This window comes from Felis catus, chromosome D3 (genome assembly GCF_018350175.1).
Source record: "Felis catus isolate Fca126 chromosome D3, F.catus_Fca126_mat1.0, whole genome shotgun sequence".
Classification (NCBI taxonomy): domain Eukaryota; kingdom Metazoa; phylum Chordata; class Mammalia; order Carnivora; family Felidae; genus Felis; species Felis catus.
In genome coordinates this window covers 27,421,075-27,434,603 of record NC_058379.1, presented here as the reverse complement: position 1 = coordinate 27,434,603, position 13,529 = coordinate 27,421,075, and the positions used below count along the sequence as shown (strand labels likewise).

Sequence of the window (13,529 nt, the reverse complement as noted above, 5' to 3'; positions counted from 1 at the left end):
GGACAGGCAAAACCCATAGCTGGAGGTGCACACTGGCACCTTGTACCACACTCCTAGCTGGTGGCAGGAGCAGAAGCTGCGACTTGGGCACTGAGCAGCTGTGAGTGGCTGGAGGAATGGGCTGGTTTAGGCCAGGATGCTGTCACCTCCCTGGAGGTCATGGTTAGAGGGTGATAGCAGCATCTGGGTGAGGGTGCCCACCCAAGTTCTGAAGGAGACCTGGGTGACGGGAAGTGATGGGGATTTAGTCTGGGCCCACCTCTCAGTTCCCCATCTGTGAAGGGTACCTGCATGAAGCCTGGAGTCTAAGATAGGGATTTGTGCTGTGTCATCTGGGTGACCATAAGGCCCCTCTGCCCATACAAGCTCAGTGTATCTGGTTGTTCCAAGTCCTGGGAAGGCCAGGTGGGCAAAGTCAGGCAGACCTGGTTTGGAGGCTGCTCCACAGTCTTGTTCTGCTGCTGGAGCAGGAAGGCCCTCTCTGGCAACCCTACTCTGACCTGCATTAGGGGTCCTTCTCCCCAGTGTGGACATAGACAGTGGGTCAGTCAGGCACAGGGACTCCTGGGCTACCTCAGGGTCATCACAAGGGCCCAGTCTGGAGGGAGGTGTTCTGACTGCCAGATCCCCAGGGCTGATGGTTTTCGCACCACTGGGAGCTTTGTCTGCAGGAACAGGGGACTGGCATGTAGCTGGGACATGCAGTGGGGGTACACATCCCCTGTGTATCTGGACTCAGTGGAGCCACATAACACTCACACACTGGATAGTGTCTACCATGGACTTTCACTCTGTAGTCACTATCTGTCCACTCCACTTGACCTCCCAAGCCTAAGAACCTGGCTGGTAGCACTTCGGTGACTGGAGCACACTGGGCTGACTCTTCAATATCAGGCGGGTACGGTTGATTGTATTGTGTGCTGGGGAGCTACAGTCCCTGTCTCTGACTGTGTGCCTGAACAGGCACAGCTGAGTCTGTGGCGTGAGGGGGTGTGTATCTATGTGTGTGGGGCTAAAAGCTTCACTGTGAGGTTTTTATAGGGGTTGGTGCTTGAGTGTTGTGTGTGCTTTGAGTTTTTGTGTGTGAGTGTCTTATTGTGTACATAGAGACATGGTTCTGCCCTGGTGTCCTGGCACCCTGCACACATCCACATAGGCCATGCAGACAAAGGCATGAACCACAGCTGATGGAAGTCTTGGCAGAACATCTGTGAACCTTCTAGAATGCTGGGGAGGCCTGTGGAGGCTCTTTTGAGGTCACTTTTTACTCACAGCCTGACTCCTGAGGAGTTCTGCTGAGGTGTGGGCTCCCTAATGGGCTTCTCAGTGATGGGGCGTACCACAGCCCCTGCTGCAGTTCTGGCCCTTTTGTTTCTTTGTCATCCTTTTTGGTGTGTGAGGCAAGGACAAACACATGATGGGTTTGTCAGTGTGCGCTGCAGATATCTATGAAGTTAGTATGTGAAGTCAGGTCATGTTATTATGGAGGCTGAAAAGTCCCATGATTGGCCATCTGCAAGCTGGAGACCCAGAAAAGCTGATGGTGTAATTTGGTGTGAGTCTGAAGGCCTGAGAACAGGGGAGCCAATGATAAAAATCCCAGTCTGAGAGCAGGAGATGTGGTGAGATGTTCCAGCTCAGACAGCAAGGCAAAGAAAAAGGGTTGACTTCCTCCTTCCTCTGCTTTCTGTTGTTTCTATTCAGGCCCTCAGTGGGTTGGATGATGCCCACACACAGGGTGGGGACAATATGCTTTGGAAGCCACTGATTCAGTGGAAATGCTGCTCTGACCTGGAAATTTCTTTACAGACATACCCAGAAATAATGTTTAATATAGACTCCCGATGATTAGTCAGGTTGACACATAAAATTAACCATCCTAAGCCCACCCCTTGTCAATTTGGCACCCATATACATCTTTAAGCCATAAATAAATGCCAAATAAGGACAGTAACAAGGTCATGATTCTGTCTAGCATGATACAACCTTTGTAAGACCAAAAAGGCACTAACTCCTTCCCTAGAGGAGGAGGGAAGTCCTTGAGTGGTGTTTACTTTTCTCCTTGAAACCATGTAACTTAAACACTATGATGTAGAATTGGCCATACTTAATTCCTATAACAAAAATTGGTACATCTTATGTTACATGATAATAATGTAAGGGAGGAAAGAAAACAAAGACAGACACAAATGTATTCATAGTAAAATAAGGAGGAAATATTCATGACTATTATAGTCTTCATTTAACTGATCATGTGGTCGTAGCTAGTATTTTTAGTTACCTTCTTCCACTACTCCTCTGTATCCCTGTGCCTTTACCAAGCACTTCAGCTAATTTTTGTTCCTTACCTGGTGGGTAAACCCTTTATTCCCGAAGGGTCTGGACCATTAATAATCCTGCCTATTAATTGGGTCATTATAGTTTTACATTAACCTTGATCACAAGGCATGGTAACACTAGGAGAGGCCCTAAGGGATCTCCTGTATATTCTTCCTTACTTCCATTGTGGAGTAGTAGTCCAATTTGCCCGTGGTAGTCAGGGTAAATCACCCCAACCAGCCTTCTTTGCTTATTGATTCAGAGGCATGAAGAGACCAAAGTGGCTGAGTGGCAGTCTTAACCTCCAGTTCAATAGAATCATTGTGTCTCCTAGTGGAAGCCTTTCTCCCTCTGTGTTTCAAGACCTTCAGGCCAGCAAAGCATGAGGTTGTGGGAATAGGAGTCAGAAATTTTGCTAGTGGGTGACTAAGGTAATGGGAGTGGTGCTATTTCAGTTTACATCCCTCAGTTCCTGGACCTATGGCTTCTGGCTATTGGAAAAATAGCACCATGCATTGGATGCTGATTCAGAGAGTATACAATCTTCTGGAGAATCTTGCCTCAGCTCTGCAAGATACTGCCACTTAGCTGACACTGTAATTGAGTCTTCAAAAGTCTATTCTATCATTCTGTCCAGGCGCCTGGGTGGTTCAGTCAGTTAAGCATCTGATTAAGTGTCCGACTCTTGATTTCGGCTCAGGTCATGATCTCACAGTTGTAAGACTGAGCCCTGCATCAGGCCCTGTACTGGGCATTGAACCTGCTTAAGATTCTATCTCCCTCTCTCTCCCTCTCTCTCTATCAAGAAAAAAAAAATTCTATGAAGCTAGTTGTTTCAGGATGATGGGAAACATGGTAAGATCAGTGAATTCCATGAGCATGGACTCATTGCTGTAGTTCTTTTGCTGTAAAGTGAGTTTCTTTTTTTTTTTATTAAAAAAAATTTTTTTTAACGTTTATTTATTTTTGAGACAGGGAGAGACAGCATGAACAGGGGAGGGTCAGAGAGAGAGAGGGAGACGCAGAATCTGAAACAGGCTCCAGGCTCTGAGCTGTCAGCACAGAGCCTGACGTGGGCCTCGAACTCACAGGCTGCGAGATCATGACCTGAGCCGAAGTCGGATGCTTAACCGACTGAGCCACCCAGGCGCCCCTATAAAGTGAGTTTCTTAATCAGAAGCAATGCTGTGTAGAATATATGATAGTGGATAAGACATTCTGTAATTCCATGGATGGTAATTTTGGCAGGAGCATTGTGTGCAGGGAAGGCAATCTGTATCCAGAGTAAGTGTCTATTCCAGTAAGGACTAGACAGTACCCCTTCTACGGTAGAAGGAGTCCAGTGGAATCAATCTGCCTCCAGGTAGCTGGACATTACTCCTGTATAGTGGTGCAATATTGGCATTCCATGTTGGCCTCAGCTGCTGGCAGATTGGGCACTCAGTGATGACCATCTCCAAGTCAGTTTGGTGAGTAGAAGTCCATTTTGCTGAATCTATATGTAACCTTCACCCCTGCCACCATGGCCACTTTGTTCATGAGTCCATTGGTCAGTGACAGGGGTGGCTGGGCAAAGAGGCTGACTGGTATCCAGAGAATGGATCATCCTATCCACTTGATGATTGCAATCCTCCTCTGCTGAGGTCACCCTTCTGTGAGCGTTCACATTGGACACACGTTTCTTCTCCTTCCCCTTCTTCTCCTTCTCCTTCTTTTGCTTATTATACAGGAAGGTCTGTCCACACACCTCTTTCCCCAAGTTTGTTACCAATTTTTCAGTCATGTTCCTTCCAAGTCCCTGACCATCCAGCCAAGCCTATGAATTTGTAATGGTACATCTGGCCATTTCTCTTTCTGAGCAAAGTGCACAACCAGGTGCTCTGCTAGGAGTTCCACACACTCGAAGGGTTTCCTTTCACCATTGTCTTTCAGAGATGCCCCAGACAGGACCTTTCGTGCTCTTGCTGTCCATTTTCAGGTGGTCAAGCAGACCCATCTGTAAACCAGGCCCACATCTTCTCTTTCTCTGTCATAGGAAACTCCCCATGTTAGGCCATAGGTGCAGGCTGGGAGAGAAGGCAGTGTAGCAGGAGTGGGAACCATGGGCATTTGGGCCACTTCTTCATGTAACTTACTTGTCTTCAGGGCCTGATCAGGCCCAATGACATCATCCATTTGATGATGAAGTGCTGCTGTGCATGCCCAGTGTTGCGGCTTCGTCGGTCAGATGGCACCCAGTTCATGATGGGCAGCTCAGGTGATGGGCAGCTCATGGTAATTTGGTGGCCATAGTTCAGTGTTCAGTCTCTCCTAAGACTCAGTAGTGGGCTAAGAGCTGTTTCTCAAAAGGAGTGTAATTATCTGTAGATGATGGCAGGCCTTACTCCCAAATCCTGAAGGCTTGCACTGTAGTTCACCAATAGGGGCCTGCCAAAGGCTGCAAACAGCATCTCTGCCATTGACCCTTCAAGCACCCTTGGATCTGCATGGGCACTGGAATCAGAGGTGAACACACCTTAAGTGATAGTCACTGTACCTCCTGAAGCTCTTTGGGTGACTGCCAGCCTCAAGGCATAGTCTCCTTGTTCTGGCCAGCCTGTGCATGGCCATGGTCCTGTGGGGAAGCTGCCAACCTCCTCAGAGCCTCTCTTTGTCTCTCCCCTTTAATAGCATTCCTTTTGGATACTCTTTGGGATGCCCACCCATGAGGTTCTAGTCCAGGTAGATGGGTGCAGTAGAGCATTCTGAGTCGGGGCAACTGGGCTGGAATGGTGTCCACTGGGCATGCCAGTGGCTCCAGGTATGTGGGGCAGGTTGGGTCTGGGGAGGAGGGTGACACTTAATGCCACTGTAGTTAAGCTTAAAATGATTAAAAATCTAAATGTAATGTAATGGGCATTTTACTACTTTTTTTTTTTTTTTTAAGGGACTTGTTAACATGCAGGAAAAAAAAAATGTCCCAATGGCTTCAAGTGTAAATATATTAGGTCAAAGAAATGAATCACTGATATATGATAAAGCATAGATGAGTCTCAAAAACATGACACTGAGTGTAAGAAGCCAGACATAAAGCCACATATTGTATGGTTTCATTTTCATGAAATATCCAGAATACAGAGATGCAGATAAATCCATAGATCCAGATAAAAAAGCAGATTGGTGGTTGCCAGGGTCTGGGGAGGGGGTGGAATGGAAAGAAACTATTTAATGGGAAGGAATGTCTTTTTTAGGGCAATGAAATATTCTGGAATTAGGCAGTGGTGACATTTACATAACTTTGTGAATAGAGTATAAATCACTGAATTGTTCATTTTTATAAGGGTGAATTTTATGGTATATGAATTATATCTCAATTAAAAAATTATATGATAAATACATACATATATATTTTTTTAAGAGTTAACATGGGGAACAGTATGATTCTCTGAGTGCTTTGTTTGGTTCCCCCACTACTGAGATAAAGGAAGACCTTCCAAATGAGAACAAGCACCATGTATTCAGAGCTTGCTCTACATGGCGAGGGAATCAGCCACCAGCAGTTGCAGAGACTCCAAGGCAGGTGGAGGAGTGGGAGAACTTTCTGGTGGAAACAAAAGGAAGACACGTCCTGATGGGAGGGTCAGGCTGACTTCAAGGTCAGACAAGATTGGTGAGGGGGAGAAAATTTGGCTTTCTTCCATTTTCTATTTTGGAAGCTTTTTGAGGAAAAGGGACATTGAGGGGAAAATGTCAGATATTGATCAGGTCCTGATTGCTTGGGTCCAGTTGTGGAGGCTGTGGTTTGGTCTTCCAGGCTGGGTCTTGCAGCTCTCAGGGTAGGGCCTCACTGGTTGGAGCAAGCAAGCTCCCGGGCTTCTGAGGGGATTTAGAAAATTCTGTGGGACAAATGGAATATTACTCAGCCACAATAAAGAATGAAAATTTGCCTTTGCAACAACATGGATGGACCTTGAGGGCATTATGCTAAGTGAAATAAGTCGGACAGAAACAGAAACATATGATCTTACTATATGTGGAATCTAGGGGAAAAAAACACAAACAAGCTCAGAGATATGGAGAACAGAATGGTGGTTACTTGAGGAGGGAATGGAGGGCCTGAGGGGGGGCCAAATGGGTGAAGGGAGTCAAAAGGTACAAGTTAACAGTTATAAAATGAATGCCATGGGGATGCACAGCATGGTGACTATAGTTAATCATATCATACTACATATTTGAAAGTAGCTAGGAGTGTGGATCTTGAAAGTTCTCATCACAAGAAAACATTTTTCTAACTATGTATGGTGACAGATATTAACTGGACTGTGGTGATCATTTTGCAAGATATACAAATATCAAATCATTACGTTGTACACCTATAACTAATATACATTGTTATGCCAATTGTATTTCAATATTTAAAAATTTTGTGGACTGAAACCCATGCTTCATCATTTTAAGTCAACCAGACACTCTTCTTGGGTAGAGTAGAAACTTCAGTGTTTTTACAACAACTACAATTAGCCAGAAAAAAAAAAAAACAGTAATAATTACGATAATGATGAATAATAGTAACATCAATAGTAGCAATCATTATTCCTAAAAATCTCAGGATTTTCATTTTCTATTACAGTAAACCCCTTCAATAACTTATCTTCATAGACACTATTTTCCCTCCTGACCCCTCCGTGTGCACAGCCTCCTCCCAGTTAGTATTTCCCAGCAAGGGGTGTCCTCCTCAGCTACCCCGCCTGCAGGGGCTGGTCCGTGTCCCAGAGTGAGACTTGGAAACATTCCCCAGAAGGTGCCTCCGAAGACTGGACCCCAAGAGGGACGGCAGCCTAGCTAGGGACCCCCTTCCAACGGCTCAAGGCGGCCCGTGCTGGTCCCTGACTGTAAATGGGGACTTGGAAAATTTTCTGAGCTGCACCTCCAATGAGTGAAGCCCATGCAGGACGCGATCCAGTCTGTGAACCACCCACGCCTCCTTTTGCTGGTCGACCCTTAAGCGCCACGTTAGCCAGCCGCTTGGGAGGTTGGAGGGAAGGACGCTGCTCCCCGGCCCCCCACCCCTCCCGGGATTTCGGTCCGATCTCTGGGATCGCTCCCCATGGGCTCAGGAGGCCACTGGAAGGATCCTGCCCTTGTTTGTGGCCACTCTCTGGGCTTTGCTTCCGCACTTATTCCTAGCGCTTTTCAAGTTGAGCTCTGGGAGAAAACGATATAAAAGGGGTCGCCAGGTGGCGTAGTACCACCTTCGCTGACCGCACCGGGACGGATTTGGGTCACTAAGCAGGAGGGCGCATCCCCCGGTCTTGTGGGCCTCGCCTGGCCTTGTCGCGGTCCGTCAGGGTGAGATGACGGAGGACTGGGAGGCCCAGGAGAGTCTTTTGCAGGCCTCCTCGCATCGGCCGTCCTGTCCAGGCCACAGCTCCGGAGAAGGGACTTGGAATATGTGGGGGTGTTCTGAAGGCCGCGTTCCACACAGACAGGCACCTGGAATGAAGGGCCCTACCTAGATTTAACCCATGGGGCTCAAGCTGGTCTCCACTTCCAGAGCGGGACTCGGAAAAGCTGATGGGAAAGTCCAGCAACCGATACCCACGCAGGGCCGATTCCAGGCCCGGACACACACCTTCCCGGGCCATCTGTGCGGGAATAGCAGGTCCGTGTCTCTGGAGTGGAACTCGGGACACCTTGGAGGCACCTCCGATCACCGGACCCCACGAAGGAATTGAGCCCAGCCAGAGCCCTGTTCTGTCCCTCACAGACGGCTCGTGCCGGCCTACCATTTTGAATGGGGCCTTGGAAAACAATTTCAGGAGGCGCTGCTGACAGCTGGGACACACGCGGGCTGGCGTCTGACCCTGCGATGTGCAAGCCTGTCCTCCCATTATGACCCAGTCCCACCTCGGGCGGGAGTGGGAAAAAACGGATAGCACAAAGACCCGATGGCGGAGCCACGTGTGTGAAGGTGTCTGGGCGCCGAACACTTTTTTCCCGTTACACCATAGCGACTTTGGTTGGTTCCCGCGTGTGAAGGGGCACCCTCAGGTTGTGGTCCACACCTGGCAGGACAGCGACGGTCACTCCTCAAAACGCTGCCTGTTTATTTTCCAGCAAATGGATAGGCGTCAATGCTCCGACTCCCAGTAGGACCCGGAAGATTGCCGCAGGTGCCACAGGCCTCCTGGAGTTCTGCCTGGCTCACAGAGGCCAAACACCACACTTGCAGATTTCGCCTGAATGCCGGTGGGAAAGTATATAAAAGTGGCCACCAGATGGCGCCACAGAACAGTTATTAGCCTTCGAGGGGACGACACAGTCTAGGTGCTGGAGAGGGTGCACCTTGGCAGTCTAATAGGGTAATTTCCTCCCAGCCCACCTCGCAAGGCATCTGTCTTCCTGGGGGTGGGCAGTAGGCGTCCAGGGCGTCCCGGGGCCTCCTCCTGAGAGCTGCTGGCCGGCAAGGCACGACACTGCTGCGCACGAGGTTCTTGGAACATTTCCCTGAGAGGCTGGCGGCCAGGGTGCGCTGCGTGGGCTTCCCCAGAGCAGCCCAGGCGGTTCTGGTCTCCAGGGAGACTTGGTCAGTTCTGAGGGGGCTCAGCGGGACAAGGACTGGGAAACTGAAACCGTGAAAGTACCCCAAGAGAACATGGATGAATCATTGTTATTTACAATTTTGGAGTGGGGAAGTTCTTTCTAAAGCATAACACAAAGCCCAGAAGCCATTAGGCAAATGATCAATAAACTTGACCTCACAACGTTTAAACAAAATGGATCTTTGCACAAAGCCCAAACAAAGTCAAATGGCAACAAACAGGTTTGGGGAACATTTGTGCAAACACATGTAGACTATGATACTGATTTCAGCATTACTTAATATAGCAGGAAACTGGGGGGAAATAATTGCTGTTAAGAAGGACCAGCTTAAATAAATTCTAGTACATCAATGCCATGATGTACTAGATGTATTTTATTTTGATTTTTGCTTTTTAATTGAGATAGATCCAGGGGCCCCTTGTTGGCTCAGTTGGTTAAGCATTTGACTCTTGATCTTAGCTCAGGTCATGAGCTCAGGTTGGTGGGGAGCCCTGTGCACTATCAGTGCAGAGCCTGCTTGGGATGCTCTCTCTCTCCCTCTCTCTCTGCCCTGCCCTGATTCTCACTCTCTCAAAATAAATAAATAAACTTAAAATAAATGAGGTAGATCTACAGGTACTGACATGGAAAGAGGTTGATGATGACCTGATAATGAAAATAGCAAGTTTCAGAGCTTCTCTTGGAAAAAAAAAAAGCACCTTAAATACCCCCATGGAAAGGCAATGGAATTAGAATAGCTAAAGCAATTTTGAAACATAAGGATAAAATCTCCCCTATTTTAACAGTTATTACATAGCTAGTAAATTATGTGTGGTACTGGCAGAGGGATAGGCATGTTGATCAATGGCAATGAATAGAAACCCAAACAAATATGCTGAACTGAGTTTTGGCAAACATGCCCAAGTAATTAATGGGATGAAAGATGGTGTCTCCATCAAATGGAAGTAGGGCAAGTGGACATCAGGGCAAAATTAAACTATGCTAAAAGCCTAAAACTCACACCCCATACAATCATTAAATGGATCACACACTTATTTGTAGAATGTAAAACATTAGGAAAAAAAAGTCTATGAGAAAAGTCGGGGGTCTAGGGTTGGCAAAGAGATTTTAGACTTGACACCAAAAGTGTGATCCATAAAAAGAAAGGGATGAACTGAAATTTATTAAAATTAACAACATAGGCTCTGTGAAAGACCATTTTAAGAAGATGAAACAACAAAATACATCCTGAAAGGAAGTATTTACAAACCACACACTCAACCAAGGCCAGGTGTCTGAAGCTACAAAAACTCTCTAAATGCAGTGGTGAAAAACAAATGGTCTGATTACAAAATCTGCAAAAGACATGAAGAGGCATGTCATTGAATTTTAAATCCACCAATTCCATGTACACAGGAGCTTGAGCTCTCAGATAACCTATCACTAAAGGCCTATAGTCAAATTAAATAATCATCTTGCAATTAAAAATTTCTTGAACAACAATTGTTGGTGAGGATGTGGAGAAAAAGTAACCCTCTTGCAATGTTGGTGGGAATGCAAACTGGTGCAGCCACCGTGGAGGATCATCAGAAAGGTGAGAATAGAAATACCCTACAATCCAGTAATCATACCACTGGATATTTACCCAAAGAACACAAAAACACTAATTCGAAGGCATACACGGACCCTTGTGTTTATAGCAGCATTATTTACAGTAGCCAAATTATGGCCCAAGTGTCCATCGATACAAGAATGGATAAAGATGTGGTATATGTATACAATGGAATATTATTCAGTCATAGAAAACTGTGGGCTTAGAAGCTTAAAAATTCCCTGGGCTTGCACCAATGGGTTAACAAGGCATAAAGAATTATAAAACCATAGGATTTGAGTGGAAGTTCTTTGTCACTGCATTTCTTGTGTGATTGTTAGGGAAAACTTCTATTCCTGCTCCTGAGATAATAATGGCCATATTAAGAGGAAAACAAATGAACAAAGGAAGGTAGATCCTATTTCCCCTGGAGCTGAAGCTTTGCAGCACTCTACGATCAGTAGATTTGGTGGGAGCATGGGTTTTGTGCTAGTCTATGGCTGCGGCTTGCTGTGCTGATTCTCAGGTGGACTTGTCCTAGTGATGATGCATTTGCAGGGCACAGGGGTGTGAGACTTGGTGTAAATGGCTCCAGCCTCCACTCCATGGTGCTGTTTTGCTCACTGAAGTCTGCCAGTGCTGATGGGAGGGAGGGGAAAGGAGACATTAGCCATTCATATAGAAATCCTCTCTGGCAAATTCACTTCCCATTGAGATAAAATTCACACACAAGTCACACTTCATGGTGTGCAATTCTGCTTTTCAGTGTATTCACAAAATAGAGCCAAGTTACCACAATAAATTCTAGATGCTTTACATCATGTACCCAATGAAATTCCATACTCATTAGCAGACAATCTTCATTTCCCCTAATCCCTAAATCCCCAGCTAATTTATCTTCTATTTCTATTGATGTGTTTATTATGAACATTTAATATAAATGGAATAACTCCATGTATGACCTTTGTTGTCTGGCTTCTTCACTTGGTATGATGTTTTCAAAGTCAACCCATGCTGTAGCATAGACCAGCACTTCATTTCTTCTATTATTGCTGAACAATCTTTCATTGTATAAATACAAGACAGTTTATTCATTCCTCAGTTGATGGATGTTTGTTGTTACTACTTGGGGGTTATTATGAATAATGCTGCTGTGAACATTTATATATAAGTTTTTGTGTGGATATGTCTTTCATTTGTTTTGGCTGTAAAATTAGGAGTGGAATTGCTGGGTAATAAGGTAAGTCCCTGTGTCACTATTTGAATAGCTGCAAGACTATTTTCCAGAGTGACTACCACTTTCCATTCTTGCCAGCCATGTGTGAGGCTTCAAATTTCTCTGTCATTTCACTGGCAATCACCTATCTGTCTTTATGGCTATAGCTATCTTGTGTGTATAAAAGGATATACTGTGGTTTTGATTTGTAGTTTTTTTTTTTTAATTTTTAAAAAATGTTTTATTTTTGAGACAGAGAGAGACAGAGCATGAGCAGGGGAGGGGCAGAGAGAGAGGGAGACACAGAATCTGAAACAGGCTCCAGGCTCTGAGCTGTCAGCACAGAGCCCGATGCGAGGCTTGAACTCACAAACCACGAGATCATGACCTGAGCTGAAGTCAGACGCTTAACCGACTGAGCCACCAAGGCGCCCCTTGATTTTTAGTTTTTTGATGGCTAGTGATATTGGACACCTTTTCATGTGCTTAGTGGTCATCTGAAAAGCTTCTTTAGAGAATATTCTTTTGAAATCATTTGTCCATTTTAAAATTGAGTTCTTTGTCTTTTTATAACTGAGTTGTAATATATGCTATGTTTCTCATTAGATATATGAATTGCAAAATTTTCTCTATAATGTGGGTTGTCTTTTTACTTTTTTTTTTATTACTTTTTTTTATTTTACTTTTGAGAGAGAGACAGAGTGTGAGCTGGGGAGAGGCAGAGAGAGTGGGAGACACAGAATCCGAAGTAGGCTCCAGGTTCTGGGCTGTCAGCCCAGAGCCCGATGCAGGGCTTGAACTCAGGAACCATGAGATCATGGCCTGAGCCAAAGTCGGACACTTAACCAACTGAGCCACCCAGGCGTTCTGTCTTTTTATTTTCTTAATGGTGTCCTTTGAGTCACTAAAATTTTACATTTTAGTGAGGTCTAATTTATACATGTTGGAGTCTTACTAGTTGGAAGTTATTTAAACATTATAACACATAAACCACAATTTCTTTATCCATTCATCACTTGATGGACATTTAGGCTCTTTCCATAATTTAGCTATTGTTGAGAGTGCTGCTATAAACATTGGGGTACAAGTGCCCCTATGCATCAGCACTCCTGTATCCCTTGGGTAAATTCCTAGCAGTGTTATTCCTGGGTCATAGGGTAGATCTATCTTTAATTTTTTGAGGAAACTCCACACTGTTTTCCAGAGTGGCTGCACCTGTTTGCATTCCCACCAACAGTGCAAGAGGATTCCCATTTCCCCACATCCTCTCCAGCACCTATAGTCTCCGGATGTGTTCACTTTAGCCATTCTGACTGTCGTGAGGTGGTATCTCAGTGTGGTTTTGATTTGTATTTCCCTGATGAGGAGTGATGTTGAGCATCTTTTCATGTGTCTGTTGGCCATCTGGATGTCTTCTTTGGAAAAGTGTCTATTCATGTCTTCTGCCCATTTGTTCACTGGATAATTTGTTTTTCAGGTGTGGAGTTTGGTGAGTTCTTTATAGATTTTGGAAACTAGCCCTTTGTCTGATATGTCATTTGCAAATATCTTTTCCTTTACGTCGGTTGCCTTTTAGTATTGTTGATTGTTTCCTTTGCAGTGTAGAAGATTTCATCTTGATGAGGTCCCAATAGTTCATTTTTGCTTTTAATTCCCTTGCCTTTGGAGATGTGTCAAGTAAGAAATTGCTGTGGCTGAGTTCAGAGTGGTTTTTTTCCTGCTTTCTCCTCTACGGTTTTGATGGTTTCCTGTCTCACATTCAGGTCCTTTATCCATTTTGAGTTTATTTTTGTGAATGGTGTAAGACGGTTCTCTAGCTTCATTCTTCTGCATGTTGCTGTC

The 13,529-nt window shown here is 45.3% G+C and overlaps 1 protein-coding gene and 1 long non-coding RNA gene across 3 annotated transcripts in view; one reads left to right on the top strand and one right to left on the bottom strand.

The window, feature by feature from the left end:
- LOC101100421 (proline dehydrogenase 1, mitochondrial) overlaps positions 1 to 13,529 on the top strand; it is a 65,538-nt gene that overhangs the window by 32,980 nt on the left and 19,029 nt on the right. The gene's annotated exons all lie outside the window — the stretch shown is intronic.
- Positions 5,399 to 11,966, bottom strand: LOC109493297. Its single transcript, XR_002147460.3, has 2 exons — positions 7,931 to 11,966; positions 5,399 to 6,194 (listed from the first exon to the last, which is right to left on the bottom strand). It is a non-coding gene; the product is annotated as an uncharacterized LOC109493297 (long non-coding RNA).